Genomic DNA, 21,809 nt, shown 5'->3' on the forward strand with positions numbered 1-21,809 from the left:
TCCAGCAGCAGTGGCCGTAGTCCTGCAGCACCTTTCCACAGGGAGGTCCAGGTGACAGCTGCCATGTACTGCTCCTTCCTCAGCCCACTGCCCTGACACAGGGCCCTCCTCCCCTTGCCCCAAACCAGAAACAAAGGGGTCTTTCTTCACGTTTTGCACGGTGTGTCTCTGCTTTGCACTATGAACTACAGTGGCCTTAACGCTTATGTATTCAGAGGTACCCCTGAGGAATTGGAGAGATGGGTTTGCCCAACGGAGACTTTTACACAGTTGTTGAAATGAAAATATCAGTAAACCAAATTATTTTCCGCTAATAGGATCAGTAGGACCTTCCTGATCCAAACTTTTTAAAAATTCCCCAGGTAAAGATTTAACAGCAGAGTAGCTGCAGCAAGGTTTCACGAATATTTTTTAAAGGCATGTAAAAAACTGCTAAATGTTTGTGAGTGAGATACCCTTTATACATCCTGTGTGAGTGGAGCTATTATTTTAGCTTAAAAGCAAAAAACAAAAAGAGGCTGAGACATTGCTGCTGTTACTCTGCTCATTGAAATGAGTGGAACTTATGCAGTCAAACTGAAAGATCCAGGTTTGTTCCTGAGTTCTGCGGTGGCTGGAGGAAGCAAAGATGAAATTGGCTGTGTTTTGTTCAAGTTCTCTTGGAAAATCACACAAAAAGAATGGTTCTTGTAACAGCCATCTCTCCTCTGCTTCAGCTTCCCTTCTGCTCAACCTGGTGCAGTACAACAGAAACATGAGCCCCAGGTCCATGTTACAATTTAGCCATTCTTGTACGTGTCAGGCAGAAAACAACTCAAAAGCAGTATTTTACACCTAAGAGGCATGATAATTTTATCTTTTTGTCTCGTTTCTGCTGGGTTACACTGACAAAAGGGCTTCTACTTAGAACCATGTTTCTGTCCCACCAGCCAGCAGCTGATTTTAGTGTAAGTGCATATTGAAGAAAACAGGGAAGGGAAATTTGCTCTGATGCTGTGATAGTGTGTCACCAAAAGTAGGGCAAGGGAGACTTGTCACACTCCTAAGAAGACTGATTTCATTAACATGTATGTCTTAATTTAGCCAAATATTCATGTTTATATTCATTGAAGTCAGAGCGACAACAGGATTCATCACTGACCATTATAAAATTGACATTTCTTTTTGTCTTCTGTTCCATGGAGGATGACTGCAGGTGACAGTGCTGGCCAGGCATTGCAGTGAGTGCCAGATCCACAGGCAGGATAGCTGCATTACTGCACTGCTGCATAAAAGCTCATTAGCCCAGGTAGGAGGCAATTAGCACTGCTGTTCCTGTTTTTAATGGTGTTCTCAGAGCTGACTCACTTGTTCATAGCTCAGAGTTCCCCAAACTTTGTTATAGGCATATCTGCATTTGGATCTCAAAAGCATCGTGACGTGATTTTGAGATAAAACACTTGAACCTGGGTGTGAGTTTGTGTTTGATAATTCCAAAATAATTTTGACTGTTTTCCATGGATTTGGAGATCAATGAACAAAGATCAATCAAACAAAAACATATATGTATCTAGAAATAATATCTCACTGATGTTCCTTTGAAGTGTTTTGTTTGGTTTTTTTGGTTTTTTTTTTTTGTGTCAGAAAGCCCAGGTAACCTTATTGTTCAATAAAGAAAGAGTCAACTCTTAGGCACTGATTGTCACAAAATTTCTCTGAGACAAGAAAATATGGGCCTGTATGAAAAATTTACTGAGCAATCTGTAGAGTCATATTCTACTTTCAGTTCCATCCTTGTTTCTTAAGTCAAATTTACTATCCTTTGTTACTCACTTGCCTTCCAAATTAGAAGACATCATTAAAGAAGAACAATTGAAATTGACGGGTGTATGGAAATGAAGAATTATGGAAAATACCTGAGGTTTGGCACAGAAGGGAACAAACTGATGCGTGCTATACCAATCTGAACGCTGTGGTTTGGTGTGGCTGGGGACCACTGGTTTGTTCAGCAGTTGTGTGTATCTAGCACAAGCAGTTCTGTTCCTGAAAGACAGCTAAATAGATGAAGCAGATAACTAATTTTAAAAGTAGTGTATCTAGAACACTACACCTAGTTTATCATATGTAAATGTGGTGCATTAGGTTGTTTAAAAAGTGATCTGCTTCTTTTACAGCTGCGTAAGTGCTGGGTTTTGTCTGCTGTGTTTTTGAGAACAAACATGGTCACTGTAACTGAGTTGCTGCTGGCAAACTGCTTTTGGAGGGTATGGCCTATTTACGTAGTGCAGAGTCCTGGGATGAGAAGGGTATTTCAGCGTATGCCATCAGTAACGTGCCACCTTAGTCCAGACTAATTCTGTTCTTTGTTCTCCAGCTGTCGCTGTGCTGAGCTGGAAATAGGTCCTGAACATACACTAGATGGCAGGCGGGGCAGGAGGCTGGAAGCCAGCCTTGCCCATTCATCACGCAGCCTTCCCTCCTGCCTCCAAGAGATCAATTGGTCTTCCTCAGGCCTGTACAAAAGCACATTTGGCTCGCTGTGCTGGATACGGGTATGCAGGCAGCAGACTAGAAGCTGATCTAGCCCTCTGCCCACAAGATGCTAGGCCATGTTGTTTCCAACAGATTTGCTTTTGCCTTTTAGCCGACAAGGAGAAGATGCCCGATCAGTAACAGCTCGATCGGTAGCAGCTGTTGTGGAGAATAAGGCTTGTGTTAGAGAAGTGGATGTGTTAAAGAAGCGCTGTCAGCACCTGAGGCAGGCTCTGATGGCTTGTCTGCAACAGTAGACTCCTGTATTTGCCCTGCAGGAGATGATGGCAGCTTGTCGCAAATTTTTTGTAGCAGAACATCTTTGCAATGCTCTGTGTTTGCCCCAGGATGAAAGATGCCCTCAACGTTGCCCTTAAAGTGAAGATCTCATTGCGATGCCAGCACATACAGCCTTGAACACGTCAGTGCTCCCTGTAGGATCCTTTGGGAGCTGTCGTGACACAAGGTCAAATTCAGCCCTCATGTAAACTGGTGTGGTGCTCACTTGACCCGCAGCTCTGTCAGTGTAACAGAAATGCTGTCAGCTTTCACCTCGCCTGATGTCCTTGAGGAAAGGATGGATTTGAAAGGAGGTGTCACATCACTATCAGATTATGCTAATGTCATAGGTGAGTCTCACAGGGTTCTAAGAGTAAGCCACATTTTAAAAATAGTCTTTCCAATAGTTTTGTTTCCGTTAGTGAGAGTCATAAGGATGCCTTTGGTGGTCATTGTTGCTTTTTTTTCTCTCAGACAAAAAGTTTCCTCAGTGTTGATTTGCAATCAGATGCATTTAGGATTCCTGCTCACGGCATGTGAATTCCTGAACTGCTGCACCTCTTCTGATTTTAATTATCAATTATTCTTCAGATTTTAAGGACACAACTTATTAGCATTAGTCTGACTAATGCTAATGTGGTTATTTAGCACAAATAAAACAAGTCTATACTGAGAATTTAGGGAATTTTCTTTATCTGTTGCAGGAGTAGAGCACTTCCATAGAAGCAAAGTAGTTTTTTGTTGCCAGTTCATCTAAACCTACTCAGCACATCTCTAGTCAACAAATGGTGGAAAAACTGCTTTTTTCCTAGACTTTTCTCTAGAGTAAACTACTACTGCTTGTGGCTCTGTATCAGTTGAGAATTACAGAGAAGTAGATGCTCGTGTAGCTTCAATTGCCTTATTCACCAAGTCAGCTAGTCAAAGAGTCTCTGAAGAAGAGCGATGGGGAAATCTCAGTTTGAATAAACAGACACAACTGGAAACTAGGATGTTTAAACTTCTGTTTGTAAGGGGCTCTAAATGCAGTGGTCTTTTGAGTTCCAGACAGATTCATCCTGAGATGGGTTAAAACCACACCTGGATGCTGTACCATTGCACTGTGAGCAGTTTTGAATAACTAATTGTTGATCCCAGCAGCTCCTCTAAACCCCTTTTATTCCTTCCATCTGCAGTGACTACATAGTTATGTGAAGTTCAGAGAAACACCTTGTGTTGGAGGCATATGTCATGAAACAGCAACGGCTCTCCAGGGCAGATATTGCCTATATCACCGTGTATAGGGTGCGTTGTGGTTATTAATTGTTGTGAGAGGATTCTGCCTCTACTTTTACGCTTCTCTCCCAGATGAAAAGCCTTTATGGCCTTCAGTAGTTAGATCAGTAACAAAAAAAAAAGAGGAATCAGGCTTCGGTTGGTGCTAATCTAACTGTCTGACACTTCCTAGGGTATTTGTACATTTTCTCTAATAGGGCTGGAATGATCAACTAGTACACACAAGCACGTTTTTCTTTTGATCTTTTGAGTCAATGAGGAACCACTCAATAAAACTAGGAAATGTTGCAGAACAGAAAAACGAGAAAAAAGTAATACAGTGTTGGCAGCGTGAATAGGCACGTGTATTTCTACAGACACAAACACTGAGAGGGTCCTTCACTAAGCGGCAGCTGGCCTCAAAGGAAAGCTTACATACCTTTTCTCCTGCAAATGTGGTTTGAGACAAGTTGCATGAAGACAACAGAGGCAAACACCAGGGCACAACCAGAAAAATGAAAATATGGAGCAAATGACTCACCACAGTTTGAGTTCTCTTTCCTATACATGCAGTCACAAGGTTTATCTACAGCAAAGCCCCTTGAAGCTGGTATTGCTAATTAAAATAAATGTTATGTTCCTTCATTTTTCCTTCATGCTTCTCTTTACTCAGTATCTTTCAACTTCTAATTGCTGGAAACAAAAACCTATAAAGTAAGCAACCACATTCAAAATATAAAATTGTAATTAAAGCAGTACGTTGTATAACTTTTAAAATGCATTTTTTGCCATTAAAACAACTTTCTTAAAGCTAAAATGTGTTTGGATTATATGGTATAGACCAAGGCCAGCAGAAATGCTGTCTGTGGAGGCTGCCTTTGTGAGAAGAAATTTACATTTAGCTTTTGGCAAGTCTGTGTGTTTGACATTAGTGCATATCACAGAAAGAAAAATCTGTATTAGTGTGGAGATGTCACATGACGTCTGATACTAAAACACACGATGCTTGACCCAGGACTGCAGGAAGGATTACATGCAACACTAATGAGTTCAAGAACTTCAGATTATGTTGTGCCATAACCCATGAGTTTGAGAATGGATCTACCAGAAACAAACAGGGACACAGATTGATTATTCTGTCCAAAATCACACAGTTCCTCCTTTTCCTAGGTGGTTTTTTTTTTTTTTGTTTGGTTGAATTTAGGGTTTTGTAATGAACTCTCCTCTTCTCCTTTTCCCTGTTCACTGTTCCTTTTCCCCGATCTCTGCTTCCTGCAGTGATCCTCAGGCTTGCTTCCTATCTCCATCCAAAAATCGTCAAAACAATACCCAGTGATGCAGCTGCTTTTTTTCTCAACTGTTTACTTGCTGCTGTGTTTTGGAAAACATGGTGTGGAGATGGGGAGCGAGGCTTGTGTGATGACGAGTATTTGAACTGATTACAGCAAGGAAGCATAATGCAAAAGAAGAAGGGTATGATTATAAGCTGCTGGGTGTTGTTCAACACATCAGTGACATTGTGAAAAGTCTGGTTTAGAATTATTTGAGCCCGCAGTCTGGGGGACTGTAATTGGGTTTTACTTCACAGGACCTCACAGAGGTTCAGACAATAGTTTATGAAATATTCACAGAGATCAAAGTGCTTTGAAATTCAGACTGATTTTCTATCTTTTTTTTTCTGGTGCAGGAAAAATGAATAAACCCTCAAAACACTTTCATTTAAGGCCAGTTCCTGCCAGCAAGGGAAATTTAATCCACTCAAGCCACCAAATCATTGAGTACATTTATTCATTAAAGTAATCAATCAGTGGAAATAGGTTTTTCTTTTTATATATTAAATGGCAAAAATGATGAGTTCATAAAAATGTCAGGAAATTTTCATCTCTGCTATCTCTTTTCTTAGGTCAGCTGTCTTCAAATGTATTATCCCATTTGTGGAAATCTTACTTATTCTGTCTTTCTTGTAGAAAGCTGAGTATTGAGTATTACACAGACATTAAAATTGAGTAGAAACTATAGAAAATGTCAAACATAGCAGAAATCATGACACTTGCTCTTTTGACTAGTCACAAAAGCATCAACAAAGTTGTTAATTTTAGAAGCTAGTACTCTGGCAGTGTTACTTTAATACATCAGTCACAGCAACTTCTTGTTTACCTTTTTGCTAGCATCTACAAGTTTGTCAAAATCTATCGTCTCTTTCCTGTATGCAGTTGGCTTCTTTTATTTTGACAAATGGATCCTTGCCAAGAAGTTATATATGTGCCTTGCACATCATCATTTGGAAGCAGGAGACAACATGGCAATTATAATTTTTCTTTACTATTTATAATGCAGGCTGTTTCTTTGAGATCTTTTAGCGGAAAAGACCTGGTGAAGAAAAACATCAACTGCCCATTTGCCATGGTAAATAAAATTACATGCATTGTTTGTCTGACATACTCCAAACCTAGAAATTAAGCTCCTTTTAGTTTGGGAAAGGTGAAGTGCCTCCCAGGTTCTTTTTTGAGCTCATGTTCATTTAGGAAAGTAGGAATGTAAAGGGACCAACCGTGTGTTGTGTATTCAGTGTCTTACACCTGCAGGCAGTCCTGTAATATAGACTAACCAAAATTTATATAGCTTCCCCCCAAGACCTTTGAATGAAATACCTTACAATTGTTATAAAGATTTGAAACCTCAAAAATGGGAAAAGATGAAATAGAGGGCATCACCAATATTTTGGATGAAGCAGGAATTTCTTAGGTGGTGTTTCCAGATCATCCTAGCAAGCCATGGGACTGTGGGCTGTGCCCCAAGCTCCAGAGGAGGAAGGATATTCCCAGCTAATTTGCTGAAGCAAAAAATCCATCCTCAAATGTGTTGTTATCAAACCACCAGTTTGTTACTATTGAGTGTGGTGGCAGGTTTAATACTGAGAGTGTGAAAAAGAGAATGCTAAAGAAATACTTGGTCTTCCTCAGTATTCCAGGAACATCCACCACCTCCCCCAGCACTGCAGCTCCATCTGTGGCCTATCAACAGAGGAAGCTGACTGACAGCAGCCCCGAAGTATGGACTAATTAAATGTATCGTAAGTAGGTTGCAGTGAACACAAATCAGCTTGACCCAAAAAATTTTGGTTCCCAGATGTCAGCAAGATTTTCTGTTTAGCTTTTTAATATGGTCAGGGTCCAGAAGCAGTTTCTGTAAATAACAGGGGCATCTGATGCAAATTCTTACTCCTCGCAGTTTTAAAGCTGACTAACAAATATCTTTGGAGCAAGCAGACTCTAAAGGGCAGACAAAGTCCTGTTTGTATGGGGAAACCAGCATGTGGTAAGGTAAGATGAAAACGGATGGTACACTAGCTGTCTGCGCTCATTCTTCACAGGGAGAGTGGGGAGCCCTTGGGCTGTGCTCGGATGGCCTCTGCCAGCGCTCACCGAGGTAGTTTAAGGGGTCACTGTTCCTGGATATCTGCCTTGTCCTTTTGCTGGAGATTATAGCCCTCATTCCAGTGGGGATGGAACAGAGTACATGGCCACACTTCCACCACCCTCCTTCACAGCCTGCCGCGCTCAGTGGAAGTGCCAGCGAAGGCTGGTCTGGGTCAGTGAGCTGAGCTGCTCGTGATGGAGGCCGAAAAACTGAACAACATTCAGGCGTGCTGCCCCAGCTCGGGGAGGAAAACCGCCGTCCGAAGAGCGGGGCAGGTGCCCTGCTGACCTGAAAGTCGTAAGAACATCTCTTTGTGAGTGGAGTGGAATAAGATAACATGTATTTGATGATTAAAAGCGTCTACCTGGGGGATCAGGGCAGAGGGCTGGCATGTCTGCAGTTTACACAGCTGTCTGTGTATGGTCTGGCACTAACTTCTTGGGCACATCAGCAGAAAACTCTGCAAGTTTCAGTTGTTCAAAAACACAGCAAAACTGTTCCTTTCGGGACAGAGCAACACCATATTGCTTAATTGTTTAATTAGAACTCAGAAGTTCTTGTATTCTTGATGACATTAAACAGAGCAGAACTTGGCATGAATAGGGGTGCGCTGCTACGATGCAGCTATCACTGACTGATCTCCCGAAACAGGATAACAAAACCCTTTCAGATCCTGATGAACATTTCCTTACGTGTTTACTGCATGCAATGCAACCCCATTTTTTTTTTTTTTCTTGAGATTTGATGTGGATCTGCGAGTTTTAATGCATATCCTTTTGAAGCCTTGAGACTGGGCTATATCATCTTTCCACAGACATGCAGTGTTTAGGTAAAGAGAGCAAAGAGACACAATCTCAAAGACTGCCTACGCGATTTAGAGATCATTTTGTCAGTGTTTAATAATTTGTTGAACACTCCACAGAAAGCTAACAGAATATCTTCAATTGCTTTGCATTTTTGAAGGAATTCAGGAATCTTAAAAGTATCCAGAAGCCACAGTTAAGTTTCTGGATAACCTGCAGTTAAACTGCTGTAGGCTGGGCTCATCTCAGCTCACAGGCTCGAAGTGACTAGTCTTTGCTACTCATCAGAAATCTCTACAGATGAATGGTAATTAACAATATTGTGAATACTATTTCATACTTCCAAACTAAGCTTATCTTCTGGTCATTAGCAAAATCAATTTTGGAATAAATGGTGTATACACAGACAAGACTGCTGTATATCTGGCTGTTACAAGTTCATCTCTCTCCTCTGTATCCAAATCTTTGACTATGTGTAAATCAGTATAGCCCCCAGCAGGGATAATTCATGAAGCTAGATCCAATAACATACCATGCAACACATACCAAGGTTGTCTGCTGTAGCAATCTCACCAGTGCTGAAACATCCCCGACAAAGTTTCACCTGTGCTAAAGGTTAGGTCTAGGCAAGGTGGAAGATTTCAGGAACTCTGGGCAGATCTTTTGCAACCAGTTTCCTTATGTCAAAAAAATACCTTGACCTAATACAAATTGCTTTATGGACACCATGAATTCCTACCTTGAAAGGAAGCTAGGTCAATATTTAATATGAAAGAGGAGAAACCTAAAGACCTGCAGTTTCCCTCAGGTTCTTTCAGGCCCTGTTGCTGATACTGAAGAGCAGCTGTTTGCCATTTAGCACGTACAAGGACTTCGCTGTAATGGAGGCACTCACCTCTGCTGGCCTCCACTGACATTGATGCCAACAGCTCAGTTCCAGCACATCGGGTCAGTGTTTGTTTAGTGTGCAAATACATGAAAAAATCCTTGGGGAAGAAAGTAACTCTGGATTTTCAGAATGTTTTGTCTATTTCTGTTCCACAGCTTGTCTTGCTTCTGCTGCATTTTATTACATCTGGACTCTGTACGGGCAACGGAGCACGTGTTGGTTCTGTCCTATGCTCTTTGCCCTGAAGCAACAATGAGTGCTGCTGGTCAAAAGATTCTTATTTTGTAGGTCTACCAAAGAGCAAATGTAAGTGGAAAACAGGTGGGAAAAAATCATCAATGCTGCTGGAAAACATTCAATTCCTATTCCAGTACTTGGATTCAAATTTTCTTCTTAAAATTACCATATCTACTGGAAATGCTTAGCAATTCCCACAGAATCCCAGGGAACAGGAAATCCTGTGGAAACACCATTGCAGGCCCAGCCATGGTTCCACCCTTGACAAGGAGAGTTTTGCCACCAGTTCAAACGAGAGCTCTTGGAGTATGATCCAAGGCCACCTGCAATCACTGATTCTTCCAGTGTTTGTTAATACGGTAGCAAAACCACCTTAAAGCAGAGGAGAAGTACTGGGAGCTGTTTGAGGAAACACAGGGCAGGTCCTTGGATAATTAAATCAGCACAGTTCCACTGTAGGCAATGATATATACTGTATCCACCGACATTATGCCCATTTTTCCTAGCCAGGGCTCAGGCTGACGGCGTTTGAGCACATCACTGCTCCAAAGGCTGCTGCTCCCTCGGTATGTCTGGGTGGGATAGAAATCGGAGGCCAGATGCAGTCCTCAGGTCACACTTCACAGGTCTTACAGAAGACTGTGTTGCATTTTGTATAAAAAAATAAAAATTCTTTTCAGACGGAATGTAGTTCCTTTATTATCACTTAGTTTTAGAGAGAGGTGTACCTGCAGCTGGGGACTCCTTGTGCTAGCTAAACTGTACAGCCGTGGTAGGGGTGCAGTCGCTTGGGGGGGCTTGCAAATTCTGCTGATTGCTCCCCAGGGTCAGACCTGAGACATACCGGCTTTCACCCACTTAACCTCACAGCTGAAAAGCAGAAACATTTCACCTGGTCTGATATCTCACATACATACAAATAGGCACGGGCATTTATAGGCTGCAAATCATTTACATGTTTAAAACCAAACAGAACGAACGCAAACACGAAATGAGGATGTACGATGTGAAACATATAAGCGTGTTGGAGGTAAAGGCCAGTTTCCAGAGGCTTCTGACAATTGCCTCATGGCATAGGGAGAGGCACTACATTCCATAATGCACAGAGCCAATTATACCAGAGCCTTGACAGAGGCGAGGGGGGAGAAATCTTTTTGCTGACCCTGACAGACAGCAAACTTGCACCCTGAAGCCTGATGTCTGATTAGTTTTTCAGGTTTTTTACATTGCATGGCTGTTAAGTAATGAAACAGTTTATTCCTAAGACCAACAGCATTTCATTTACCAGTATACTATTTGGTGCATTCTTTACTTTGTTTCCAACATCAACTTAAAGATCTGGACCTCCTCTCCTGAAGACGTGGAATTGCAAACTGACAAGCCCAGTTAGTGGGAGCTGAGTCAGTAATACCTCCAGGGATTAAGGGGACAGAATATTTATAGGCAATCTAATATTTTTGAGTACTTTTCATTTTAAAAAAAACCTAGCAATTAGGTACTAATATAAAAAGCACTAAATATTAAATTACTAAAAGGTCATGTTTACATAATATGTTTTTTGCCCACTAGCCACAGAGAGAAAAAAGTTAAGCATTTGATTTCACTCTGAACTTTATGCCTTTGATAAATTTAAGATTATTGTTTTATTAAAGCCATTTTATGTCCTCAGTGGGAGTTCAGGCACTCAGCACTTGCAGGACTGAGTCTGCAAGTAAGGATGGCAGCAGTAATATGACCACTCTTGAATTGTACTGCCTAACATCTGCGAAGGATCAGGAAGACAATCCTTAGCCGTGAGCATTATATACAAATGAAATAGGGGTTATCTGGGGGCAGCATAATTCATTAAATGTTCCTTCTAAATGTAAAACACCAAATTCCCTCGACACACTCAGCCTTTTGATCTGCAGTCTAGTTGTGACATAAAAAATGATATTACAGTAAGAGTAAACTTAAATTCAGAAAAGCTCAGAAGTTCACTGTTAAAGCTCATTCTATTTTCTCATTACATCTCATAACAAACAGCCAGGAAAAACATATAGATATCATAGTCCTTCGGAAGAGTGTCTGATTTTAGAAGATGGGACTAGATTCTCAGCTGGTGTCAGTCAGGAGATTTACATTAACTGTAATCCAATTACCCTGTAGCTCTATCAGCTGAGAATCTGATCCAGGAGCTGTAACAGTCAGTTAGAAATGCATCCATGTATAGCTTCATCTTCCCCTGGTACATCTTTCTCTTTTACTTCAAGCCAGTGCTGGGAAAAATTTCAAACAAATAGTGTGTTCAGATTTTTTGTAAAGACTGGATAAAATTACATTGTGACCAAACCCCAGTTTATTTCAAGGGAGGGTATAAGGTGATCAGACCACACAAAGTTCAAAACCCCCTCACAACTGTAATTGTACTGGAAGACGTGTACATCACCCTTGTTATACAGACTGTATGATTTTCTCATCTTTGATATATTTATCCTTACATCAAACCCTCTCGTGAAACAAGGAAAGATTATTTGTCCAGTTTGGTCAAACAGGACACAACAGGGTCAGTGGTTTGCTTAAGGCTGTGCAGGAAACATGTATCGGAAAATTGTGAATCTTTCTCATCCTGGGCTAGTGCCCCAGTCCCTGGACCACTTCTGCCTGCCTAGTTCACCTTCTGTTATTTAATTAATACAGGCTTTATCGATAATCTTTGGGAAGTCAGTTATTTATACCCCAGCTTAATCAACACAGAAAAGTTGAAATGTCTGCCTTGTGAGCTGACAAATGGAGGGTTCTGTATAAAGGCGATGTGTATTGATTTTAAATATACTATCTGTAACCATGCCATTAGCAGGAGACTGGTCCAATGTCTTGACTGCTTCAAAGATGCTCTGCTCAGCTCCACCAGCACTGCCCTGCTTGTGTTCCATGCCCCGCAAGGCAGAGGCAGTCCTGTAACAACACTGCTCCCCATCCATCGCACAGCCCCATCTGGCCTCGAAAAGCTGGGACCAAATCTCAGGGTCTGAACAAAGGCGGCTGCTGGCCTCGGTGGATACTCAGCTATGCCAAACGACACTCACTTTCATGATAAATCGCCAATAAAATGTGAAGGAAATTAAAGAACTTGATGGCAATGTCCCAGATAAAAGCTTTGTAGGAATTGTCCCAAATGAGAATATAAAAATACTTGTGGAGAAAAGGGAAAGGAAAGACCTTAATGAGAGACAAGCATTTTTTTTTTTTTCATAATTGTGTTTTAAGATTTCCTCATGGAAACGTTGCCGATTCATGCATTTGAAAAAATACGGTCTCTGCCTGTTCAGTCCCTCCCAGAGCAGGTCAGTCCCGATTCACTGCCTGCTGCAGCAGACAGCTCCATTTCCTTGTGTTTGCCTTAAACTTAACCTAGAAAATTGGAAACCATTATAGAAATACAGGTCTAGGGTCTCTCCAAAACTCAAGATTACATTATAACTACAGCTGGTGCTTAAATCCTTTAAGAGATAGAGTATACCAACAATGATGTTACAAGTGGTTGCTAGAAAGATTTGCTTCCTCTTCAGTCTGTCCGGGACCCCGCAGCATTGCAAAGGGACCAGTGGAAGAACCAGGTGGAACTGGCCACTGGCTTTTTATTCCCTCCATGTAGTGAGGTAAGGAACAGAAAAAGTATGCCTTTTCCAGAGTGATTCCTTTTTTATTCAAAATCTACGAGGGCTTACCTTAAAAAATATATGATGCTATCGAGTTCAGCAAGCTGCATGATTTATTAAAACAGGGTCACCATTTTTTTCTGTCAGTTACATGTGATCAGTTATTGTAAGTGCCTATCACTCGTTATATATTTATTGGAGGTTGGAGACAGTCTCCTCAAAGACTTTCACACACAGGTATCAGGGCACAATACCCAAGAACTGACTTTCAGCTAGCTAGTGAAATAAATGTTCCAGGCCACATTATCAGTTGATAAAAATCCTTGTAGCCTCATGCTTCCAATTTACCTTAGCCCCGAGAACCTGGCCCATTATCCGTGACCTTGTACCTGACCGGTTTTGGTGCAGTTTTGCTCTGGCACGGTACAGCAAAACTGAGACATTTTCCCAGAAAAATACAAAATGTTATACACCATCTCGTCAGGTATTCTGTACTTCAAATTGGTGGAACAAAGCATGTTATTTCCACTTAGTGGGAAGAAACCAACATTGTTATTTCTAATGCTCTAGTGTCAGGGCTTTTTATTTCCACTGCAATGATTGTACAGGCTCTCATAACCAATAAGCCAACATCCACCCTGCCAAAAAAAACAACAAAAAACCCCCCTTGGCTGGTCTGAAGCACATAGAGCACGCAAAAGAAAACTGACTCCAGGCTGCGGCTAGAATGGAAATGTCTATTCTCCTGGTAGGGGTGGTGGGATTTGACAAAAAGACATCTTTCTGACACACCAGCAACCTCTGGATTGTTTCCAGTTCTCCAGATGATGGAAGCAGAAAAAACAAACAAAAAAACCCCACCAAGGGTGCATATATATTCCATGCTAACTTATAAGGGGAGGAAAGGAAATACACTACTTGCTTATGGTTGTGAAAAACAAATACAGTTCAGGTTTAAAGCTTCTGGACACAAGTGGTCAGATATCAAGGACCCAGATACACCATATCAGACAAAAAACCTGAAATAATCGTGTCTCTCTGCAGCAGTGTAAGCTTTAAGAGAATTCCCTCTGAATAAGGGACACAGCATCACTTCTCAAAATTTCCTGCCATGAGAAGCAGCAAGAGGCTGAAGCTGGGCCCCCCTGAAAACTCCGTCACGGAGCTGATGTGAACCAATGCGCTGGGAACACTGGCTGTGCCCCACTCCCAGCCTGCTCTTCCCACTTGTTACCCCAAACTGCCCTTGGTCCCTAGCCCTCCAGGTGACCTCTTACAGCACAGCTCAGTGCTGTGACCTCCTCCAGCTCCCAGCAGTGGGTTTTCTGTTTCACAGCATGTGAACCTGGGCCAGGAGAAGGTGGGTTAGATTTTATGAGGATTGTGGACTATGGAGTCATTGCGCCTGAACACACAGAATGTTGGACTCTTGGTTTGGTGCAAGTCTACATCACTTCATGGTCATGAATGGAACAAACCAAATTTGTTTTAGGGGAATGTACAATCTGCAGATTCTGGGGTTACACAGGATTTATTTGCTGTGGTAAGAAAAGATCTTGGGTTTATTGCTTATCAGTGGGAAAAATAGGTGTCATCCATGAAACAAGGGCTGACTCATATTTATATGGCTTTATTAACACCTGATGTATTTTAAAATGAGGGAAAATTCAAGAGGGAAACTAAAAGGTGTTTTCTGGAGAAAATTCAAATTATTTTATTTGAAAATATAATGATCTTCTCAGCTTGATGTGCAAAATGTGGGCAGAAATATGAAAATGAGCTCTTTGACGGAGTTTATCACCTTTCACCTTGGAACATGTGTGTAAATGCTCTTTACAGCATCATTTTTTCATGAAGCTGTACTTACTCTGGACCATGACTTGAGAATTCACAATATAGAAATATCATACAGAAAATTTTGTATAACATAGCCATTATTTTATAAAATTAACTTACTTCATAGAGGATCTTACTGAGAATTATTTAGTTCAAGTCACCACAGCCCTTAAATGTGAGGCTGACATCAGCAGAAGACGTATGCTACTTATATTACTAAATGCTGGGGACACTGTTTCAAAAAGTCTCCTACAAGAGGCGGAAAAAAAAAATATCTAAAATTTATGTTAACCCTTCTCACCAGTACCAGCTAACATCTGCCTAGTTGCCGTCATACATCCTTACCCAGTGGCAACAGAGACGTGGCCACCCTGAACCCCATTTCTCAGAGGGGACCAGAACAAGGAGTTGACGATCTCAGTGCAGCGTGGGCTATAGCACCTGGCTTTGTGACAGCGAGCAGGAGCAGGACCTGAGGGCAGGAGAGGGCTCAGCATCCTCAGGCTGGAAGCATGGCAAGGCAGAGCAGCGGGCACGGTCTCTCCAGCGCCGGCTGAGGTCACTGTGGCTCCGCACCTCCCGCTGCTTTCGGAGCAGCTTTTTGCTGCTGGAAGAAAAGAAACGGCAACAGATTTTTCTATTCCACACCCCCCACACCCCCCCGCACATATAGTTTCTAAAAATGAGGACTAAACGATGGTTGTAATTTTGATGGAGATTTACCTGTAGGCAAGACGGCAATCAAACCCACACTATTAACAGAGGGCTGATTGAGTTAATGAATATAATTGTCAACTCTACAAACTGATTCAGTCTGTCTAATGATCTATCAGTTTGTCTTTCCTCTTGTAGTTTGTCCCCATTTATATCTTGCTGTATTCTGACTGTAGGTGAATACCTGAAACCCCTATAAATATAAAATTGTTTGACAGAGGACCGATGGATGGATGCTTGGGAAAGAAAAGTGGATCTCCTATACGGGGTAACTGAATTTATCACCATTCAGTTAAACACAGTAAATTTGGGCCAGACAGCTGAGGTAGTAGTTAATGTTATCCTTTGTCTTTATTGTATAGCTGGTCTGGACAAAATTCAGGTCTTTTACTCATTGGACGAAGTCTGCAAATGTCATATCCTTAACATAAATGACTTACAGCCTGATGGATGGCATAGCATTCAGGAAGCATTGCACAAGGATAGTAGTGCTCCAAAGTAACATCTTCTGGGGAGCAGGGCAGAAATAAGATGGGAGGAAACATCAGAAATGCCTCCTGTGGGTCAGAACATCAGGTTTGGCAAGTCTGCCAGCCTACATTGACACTGCAAAGCCCATCACCTGATCTGCAGGTTTCTTTCCCTACAGGGAACCCCGAGGGGCTGCAAGAAAAGGCTTTTCATCCTCCCCACCGGTCAGGCTCAAAGGTCAGAAAAGTGTTAGAAGATGACAACTAAACCACTGAATAGTCAGAAAAGCACAATTCACAGCTCAGGCCAGGGTCAAATCCAGTTCAGAAGAGCCCTCTCCAGATCAGACAGCCCCTTTTAGGAGCAGTTACTATAGGTTACTTTTTCAGAGGTACTGTGGGGGGGGGGGGGGGGGAGGGGGGAAGGAGGAGGGAGTGCATTCAGCTTTTTAAAGCAGCATGCATACACTGCATCTTTACCAGAGCTTGAAACCAGTCCTCAGAGGTGCTGTCACCAAAGAGGCGAAGAACAGTAAGATTGTTACGTACCTTTCCCCTGGGGTCACACATTAGCAGGAAAACAAAAACAAGGGCACGCTACAGGCTGTAAATAGCATTGTAAAGAAATGTGTCATTGAAATAATAATATATACCTTTTAGAGTAGAAAGGCCCCTTGTCTGCTTGGAAGCCACTTAGGAAAGTAAGGAAAAAGAACCCACAGAGAGAGAGACATAAGAATTACACCTCCCCAGGCCAGGAGCTGCTCTTTTAAAAGCAGCTTTTAAAAGAGATGTCCCTCACCTGCTCCAAGGGCAAGATCAGGTGGAGTGAGACTTGCCCCAGCTGTGTTTGTCTGCCTGCAGGTGAGGGTCTTAGGGCAGGGACACGGGCAGGTGTAGGTGCTCTGTAGCTGTGTTTTAAGAGAGGACACTAGGCTGCAGCACCAGCCTCCTCCAGCTGAGCTCAAGGAGAGATGCACACATACAGTTGCAATACGATTCACCTGTGGATGCGAGTGATGTATTGCCTCACTGGGGGGCAAAGGCGTGCATACTTTTACAATTTTAAAAAACAAGTGTAAGTGGGGAGACTTATGTAAAGTCTCCTAATAAAGAGGTGAACAACTGTTCTGAAATCCAACCTCATATAGCTGTATGTGGGTAATGCTGTGCTTTGCAATCTTCCTTTCATCTACGAGACTTTTTCAACGTGCACATGATAATACAATATCCACCCCTGCTCTGACATGAATCTGTGTTCTTAAGGCCTTGCATGAAGCAGATGGGGAAATATTTATAACCCATTTGCTCATATTTCAGCTAGTCCTTAGCTAGCTGTTGCACATTATTCATTTTATTCGATAGAAGAATATTTTGCTTGTCCTGTCATGCAATATTGCAAGCTTCTTTCCAGCATAAAGAATCCTTCCCCTCCCAGATTCTCTTATGCTGCATCACTGTGTATGTGTCATGGCTAATAGCTGCTTAATACACGTTGCCTGTACAACTGCAGGTTTATCCTCAAGTTAGTTGGATTAGACAGGGTGTTCCAGAGACTACGCTGCCACTGAATACGCTTACTTCAAATTTAACATGAAGTTTAATCAATAAAAATAACAGCAATAAATTTGTCTCATTCTGCTTTTTTTTATGATGTAGAAACGCCTGAGTATAAATGGCTTTCAGCTGTTCCTCAAGAGATACCTTTGTCATTTACTGAGCGCTTTGTGCGTCACTAGAATTCATATTCCAATGTCACCACTTAAATTTGCCTTGCCCTGATGCTCTTGAAATGCCTAGCCATCTGATGGAAAAGGAAGTATCATTTGGTGCTTGAATGAAGGTATTACCTAAATCAAGTGTCCATAATCTATTTGCACATGCAAACGTTAAAAATCCCTGAAAACAGGAAAATTAAAAATAATTTTTAAAAAAGAGAAACCTCTAATCCAAAGAATAGAGTGGAACTGCTTGTTAGGAACTTCAGTGAATGAGTCAATATCTCCTGCTCAAAAATGAAACGTTAGCTAAAAGTTGAATTAACTGAGTAAGCCAACTAATTGAAGTCTTAATCATGACCCGTAAAAATAATAAGACTGCTTTTTCATTTTTTATTCATATAAAGCCTGTTTGATAGGCATTTTTTACTGGAGGTGAGAGGAAAGTAGGGATTTTATGTTTGCTGTTCAAGTCCTGCCTTGCCTGCCTGCCTGTGAGAACTAAAAAACTATTTAAATTATAACATCAGAAGAGTCAAGAGGAAAAATGTCAAGTGTTTAGGAGAGAAAGGGTTTTTACCCTTCACTGTTTTGATTTTTTCAGTTTGTTTAATTTTAGTGACTAAAAAGCATTTGGAAAGAGGATGTTTTTATTTGAAATTCAACATCCATAATACTTACATTACGGTGTGAAAACTGCACTAGATGAGTGATATCCTGGCAGCTCTCCCAGGGGCTTAAGTGGGGCAGGATTTTACCCATTATTTTTAAAGCAAACAAGTGTAGGGGGAAAAAACAAACAGAAGAAAAATATTCCCATTTTTCATTGTAATAAAGAAATAAAGAAAGCACCAGCTTAACTTAAAAAAAAAAAATCTTTGGTAGATAGGCATTTCACAGAAGAGGTTTTGACAGACCACCGGGTTAGGCTTGTTGTCTGAAAATATCCACCCTAAATATAATTCAGAAATAAAAGGGGTTTTGAGGTGGTGGTGGTAATTGTTTTTTTTGACTCAGTAATTTGACGGAGACTCAGCCTTTCATTTTACCTGAAGGATATACTAAAATTCACAGTCTGGAATAGTAGCTCAAATTCAGACACGTGTTTAGTAGCATGGCAGACTGTTTCTCATTGGAAATGGTAAGAACATTTCCTCTTATTTTTAATACTTACTTAGTGATTTTTATGTAACACCAGTAACACCGTTATCTCAGCATTGACAGAAAGAATATAAACTGTAAATTCTCTTCTTTGAGACATTTAAACCTTTGCTGGATAAAATGCTAGCAAAAGTGGTACTAATTAAGAAATAATCCTGCACAATAGTAAAAGATGTTAGATCTTTACGATTAAAAGGAGTTTCTCAATTTTTAATATTTTTAAATCTGTGCTAGGCATAGGATAATGTTCTTAATTTGTTACTTTTTAGTAGAAGATCAAAGCGCATTATAAATTAACCTTGATTTGAACAATACATTTTCTTCACATTCTCTAGGCCTGGGGATTTTTGAATCATCAGTAACCTTTGGGTGGGTACATAAAGCGATATGCACTCTCTCTGTGGCCAATAAGTAATATAAGCAAATTTTCATGGTTGTTAAGTGTAAACATTTTTAATCTTAAAATCTAGCGTAAAACAATTGACTTAACTTTCCAAATGTGCTCAGGTACCATGGTGATGGGCAAAGCATGACATCCAAACTCAGGAGGTCGTGTCAGAGAGAAGGCTGTGCAGCACGTGGAGGGCTGCTTTAATTTCTAGTTCCCCACTCTCAGCAGCTCTGGCATCAGCTTGATGCAGAAGAGTTCCCCATTCCTAACCATGCCAAGGCATGTATCCAGGGACCTGTGTTGTTCACATGCTTATTTCATGGCGCTGGAGTTGAGCTTATTGATTATTCACATATTTAAACATGCTTAACTTGAACATCTTTGTTAAACTGGGGACTAGTTCACAGTCAGTCTCAGTTTTGTGCAATAGGGATATACATTAAGAAAAAAAAAAAGGAGAACAAAAGGAACAAATAAAAAAGGGTCTATTAGCTTAAAACAGGCTTTAGGCAGATTTGAGGCATTCAAGCCCACTATTGAATCTAGCCCATAATATTGAATCTTGCCTTGTTTCTTCTATGGCTTTGAGTTAAAACTGCTTCTCTTCCAAAACACAGTCAAAACCATTAATCACTAAGGGCAGTATTAACAGTGGCAGTATATGACGGATATTGGTAGTGAGAGAAAAACAGATTGTGTAAATTCAACATTACACACTACTTTAGCATAACTGTTGTTTTGGAAGGTTAAAAGGTGTATTTTTGGAAGAGCTAGTAGGTAGGGTGGGCATGGTTTAACCCCTGCTGGCAACCAAGCACCACGCAGCCACTCGCTCACTCCCTCCTACCCAGAGGGATGGGGAGGAGAATCAGAAAGGGATGTAAAACTCAAGGATTGAGATAAGAACAATTTGATAGGTAAAGCAAAAGCCATGCACACAAGCAAAGCAAAGCAAGGAATTCATCCACCGCTTCCCATGGGCAGGCAGGTGTTCAGCCATCCCCAGGACAGCCGGGCTCCATCACACATGATGGCTACTCGGGAAGACAAACGCCATAATGCCGGATGTCCCCATCTTCCTCCTTCTTCCTCCAGTTTATACACTCAGCATGACATCATATAGTATGGAATATCACTTTGGCTAGTTCGGGTCAGCTGTCCTGGCTGTGTCCCCTCCCAGTTTCTTGTGTCCCTCCAGCCCTCTCTCTGGCAGGGCCTGAGAAACCAAAAAGTCCTTGACTCAATATAAACATCACCCAGCACCAACGAAACCCATCGGTGTGCAGTCAGTGTTCTCACATCACAGCCAAAACACAGCACTGCACTAACTACTAAGAAGAAAACTAAGTCTATCCCAGCTGAAACCAGGACAAGGGTATATAATGACTGCTGATCCATATTATGCCATTTTCTCTCCATTTCTTTTTTAATAATTTGGCTGAACAAAGATAAATTTCATTATACTATACCCACACATCAATTTTTTAACTGTGTGATGTTTCATAGATCGGCATCATGTGAAATCACCTAATGCTGTTCCCAGAAGTATTTCAGTCCAGTAATAAAGAGGAGAAAAAGACCCATTAGAAAACAGAAAAAATGAGCAGATGGAAAAAACTGCAAATACTTTTTCTGTTTCATCTAATTACAGAAGCAGAAAAATTCTCTCAGTAACAGCATTTGCAAATGCTGACGCCCCAGAGTGCCTTCCTTCAGAAAGGGCTCCTTTGGACTAATTGCATCTACAGGATGGACAGAGGACCAGTTTATTTCTTTAAAAATGGTTTTCTGAAGAAAAATAAAGCTTCTTATTTTTGGAGACAGCCTCCACCAACCCTTAAAACACAGCTGTTCTGCATTCTCACATCTCTTTTTTTTAAAAAAAGTATTAATATTTCTTTTTGTTTGCAAACACTCTATCCTAGTAGGATTTACTTATACCCTGTGGTGGGACAGTAAGGCCCCAAGAGGTATGGGTTTACAGGAACCTGTTATGTCCCATTTTCCAGCTGTGGGAAAGTGATTCTCAGGGAAGGGAAAACGTCTAAAATCACACAGTGAGATTAATGATAGAGCCAAGCATTGAACATATAGGCTGTGGTCAGATGATCACTAAGATTGGATTAATGTATTAGTGGATCACCTGGTAATACAAATTTGGTGCAGACAGGCATGCATGGCTGTTGAATTATTCACAGCACATCAGATAGTGCTTATGTCAGCCGGTGCCTTGAGATAGCCCAGAGGACCACGAATCCCAGAAGCCATTCATCCTCGTCTCTCAAGTGTAGCTTGGGATGTTGGCCTGTTGCACTGTGGTAGGAAAGTTAGCTCCTGCTTATGAGGCTGTTAATACCACAGGAACAACCCTAGAAGGTCACTGTGTCACCAGTAAGGTGCTGTTTGCATGTCACCACATGCCAGGGCATCACAGTTTCTAGGATGCAGTAGGTGGCAACGTTGCTGGCTGTGCCCCTTAAAGTGG

This window comes from Falco biarmicus, chromosome 3, assembly GCF_023638135.1.
Source record: "Falco biarmicus isolate bFalBia1 chromosome 3, bFalBia1.pri, whole genome shotgun sequence".
Classification (NCBI taxonomy): domain Eukaryota; kingdom Metazoa; phylum Chordata; class Aves; order Falconiformes; family Falconidae; genus Falco; species Falco biarmicus.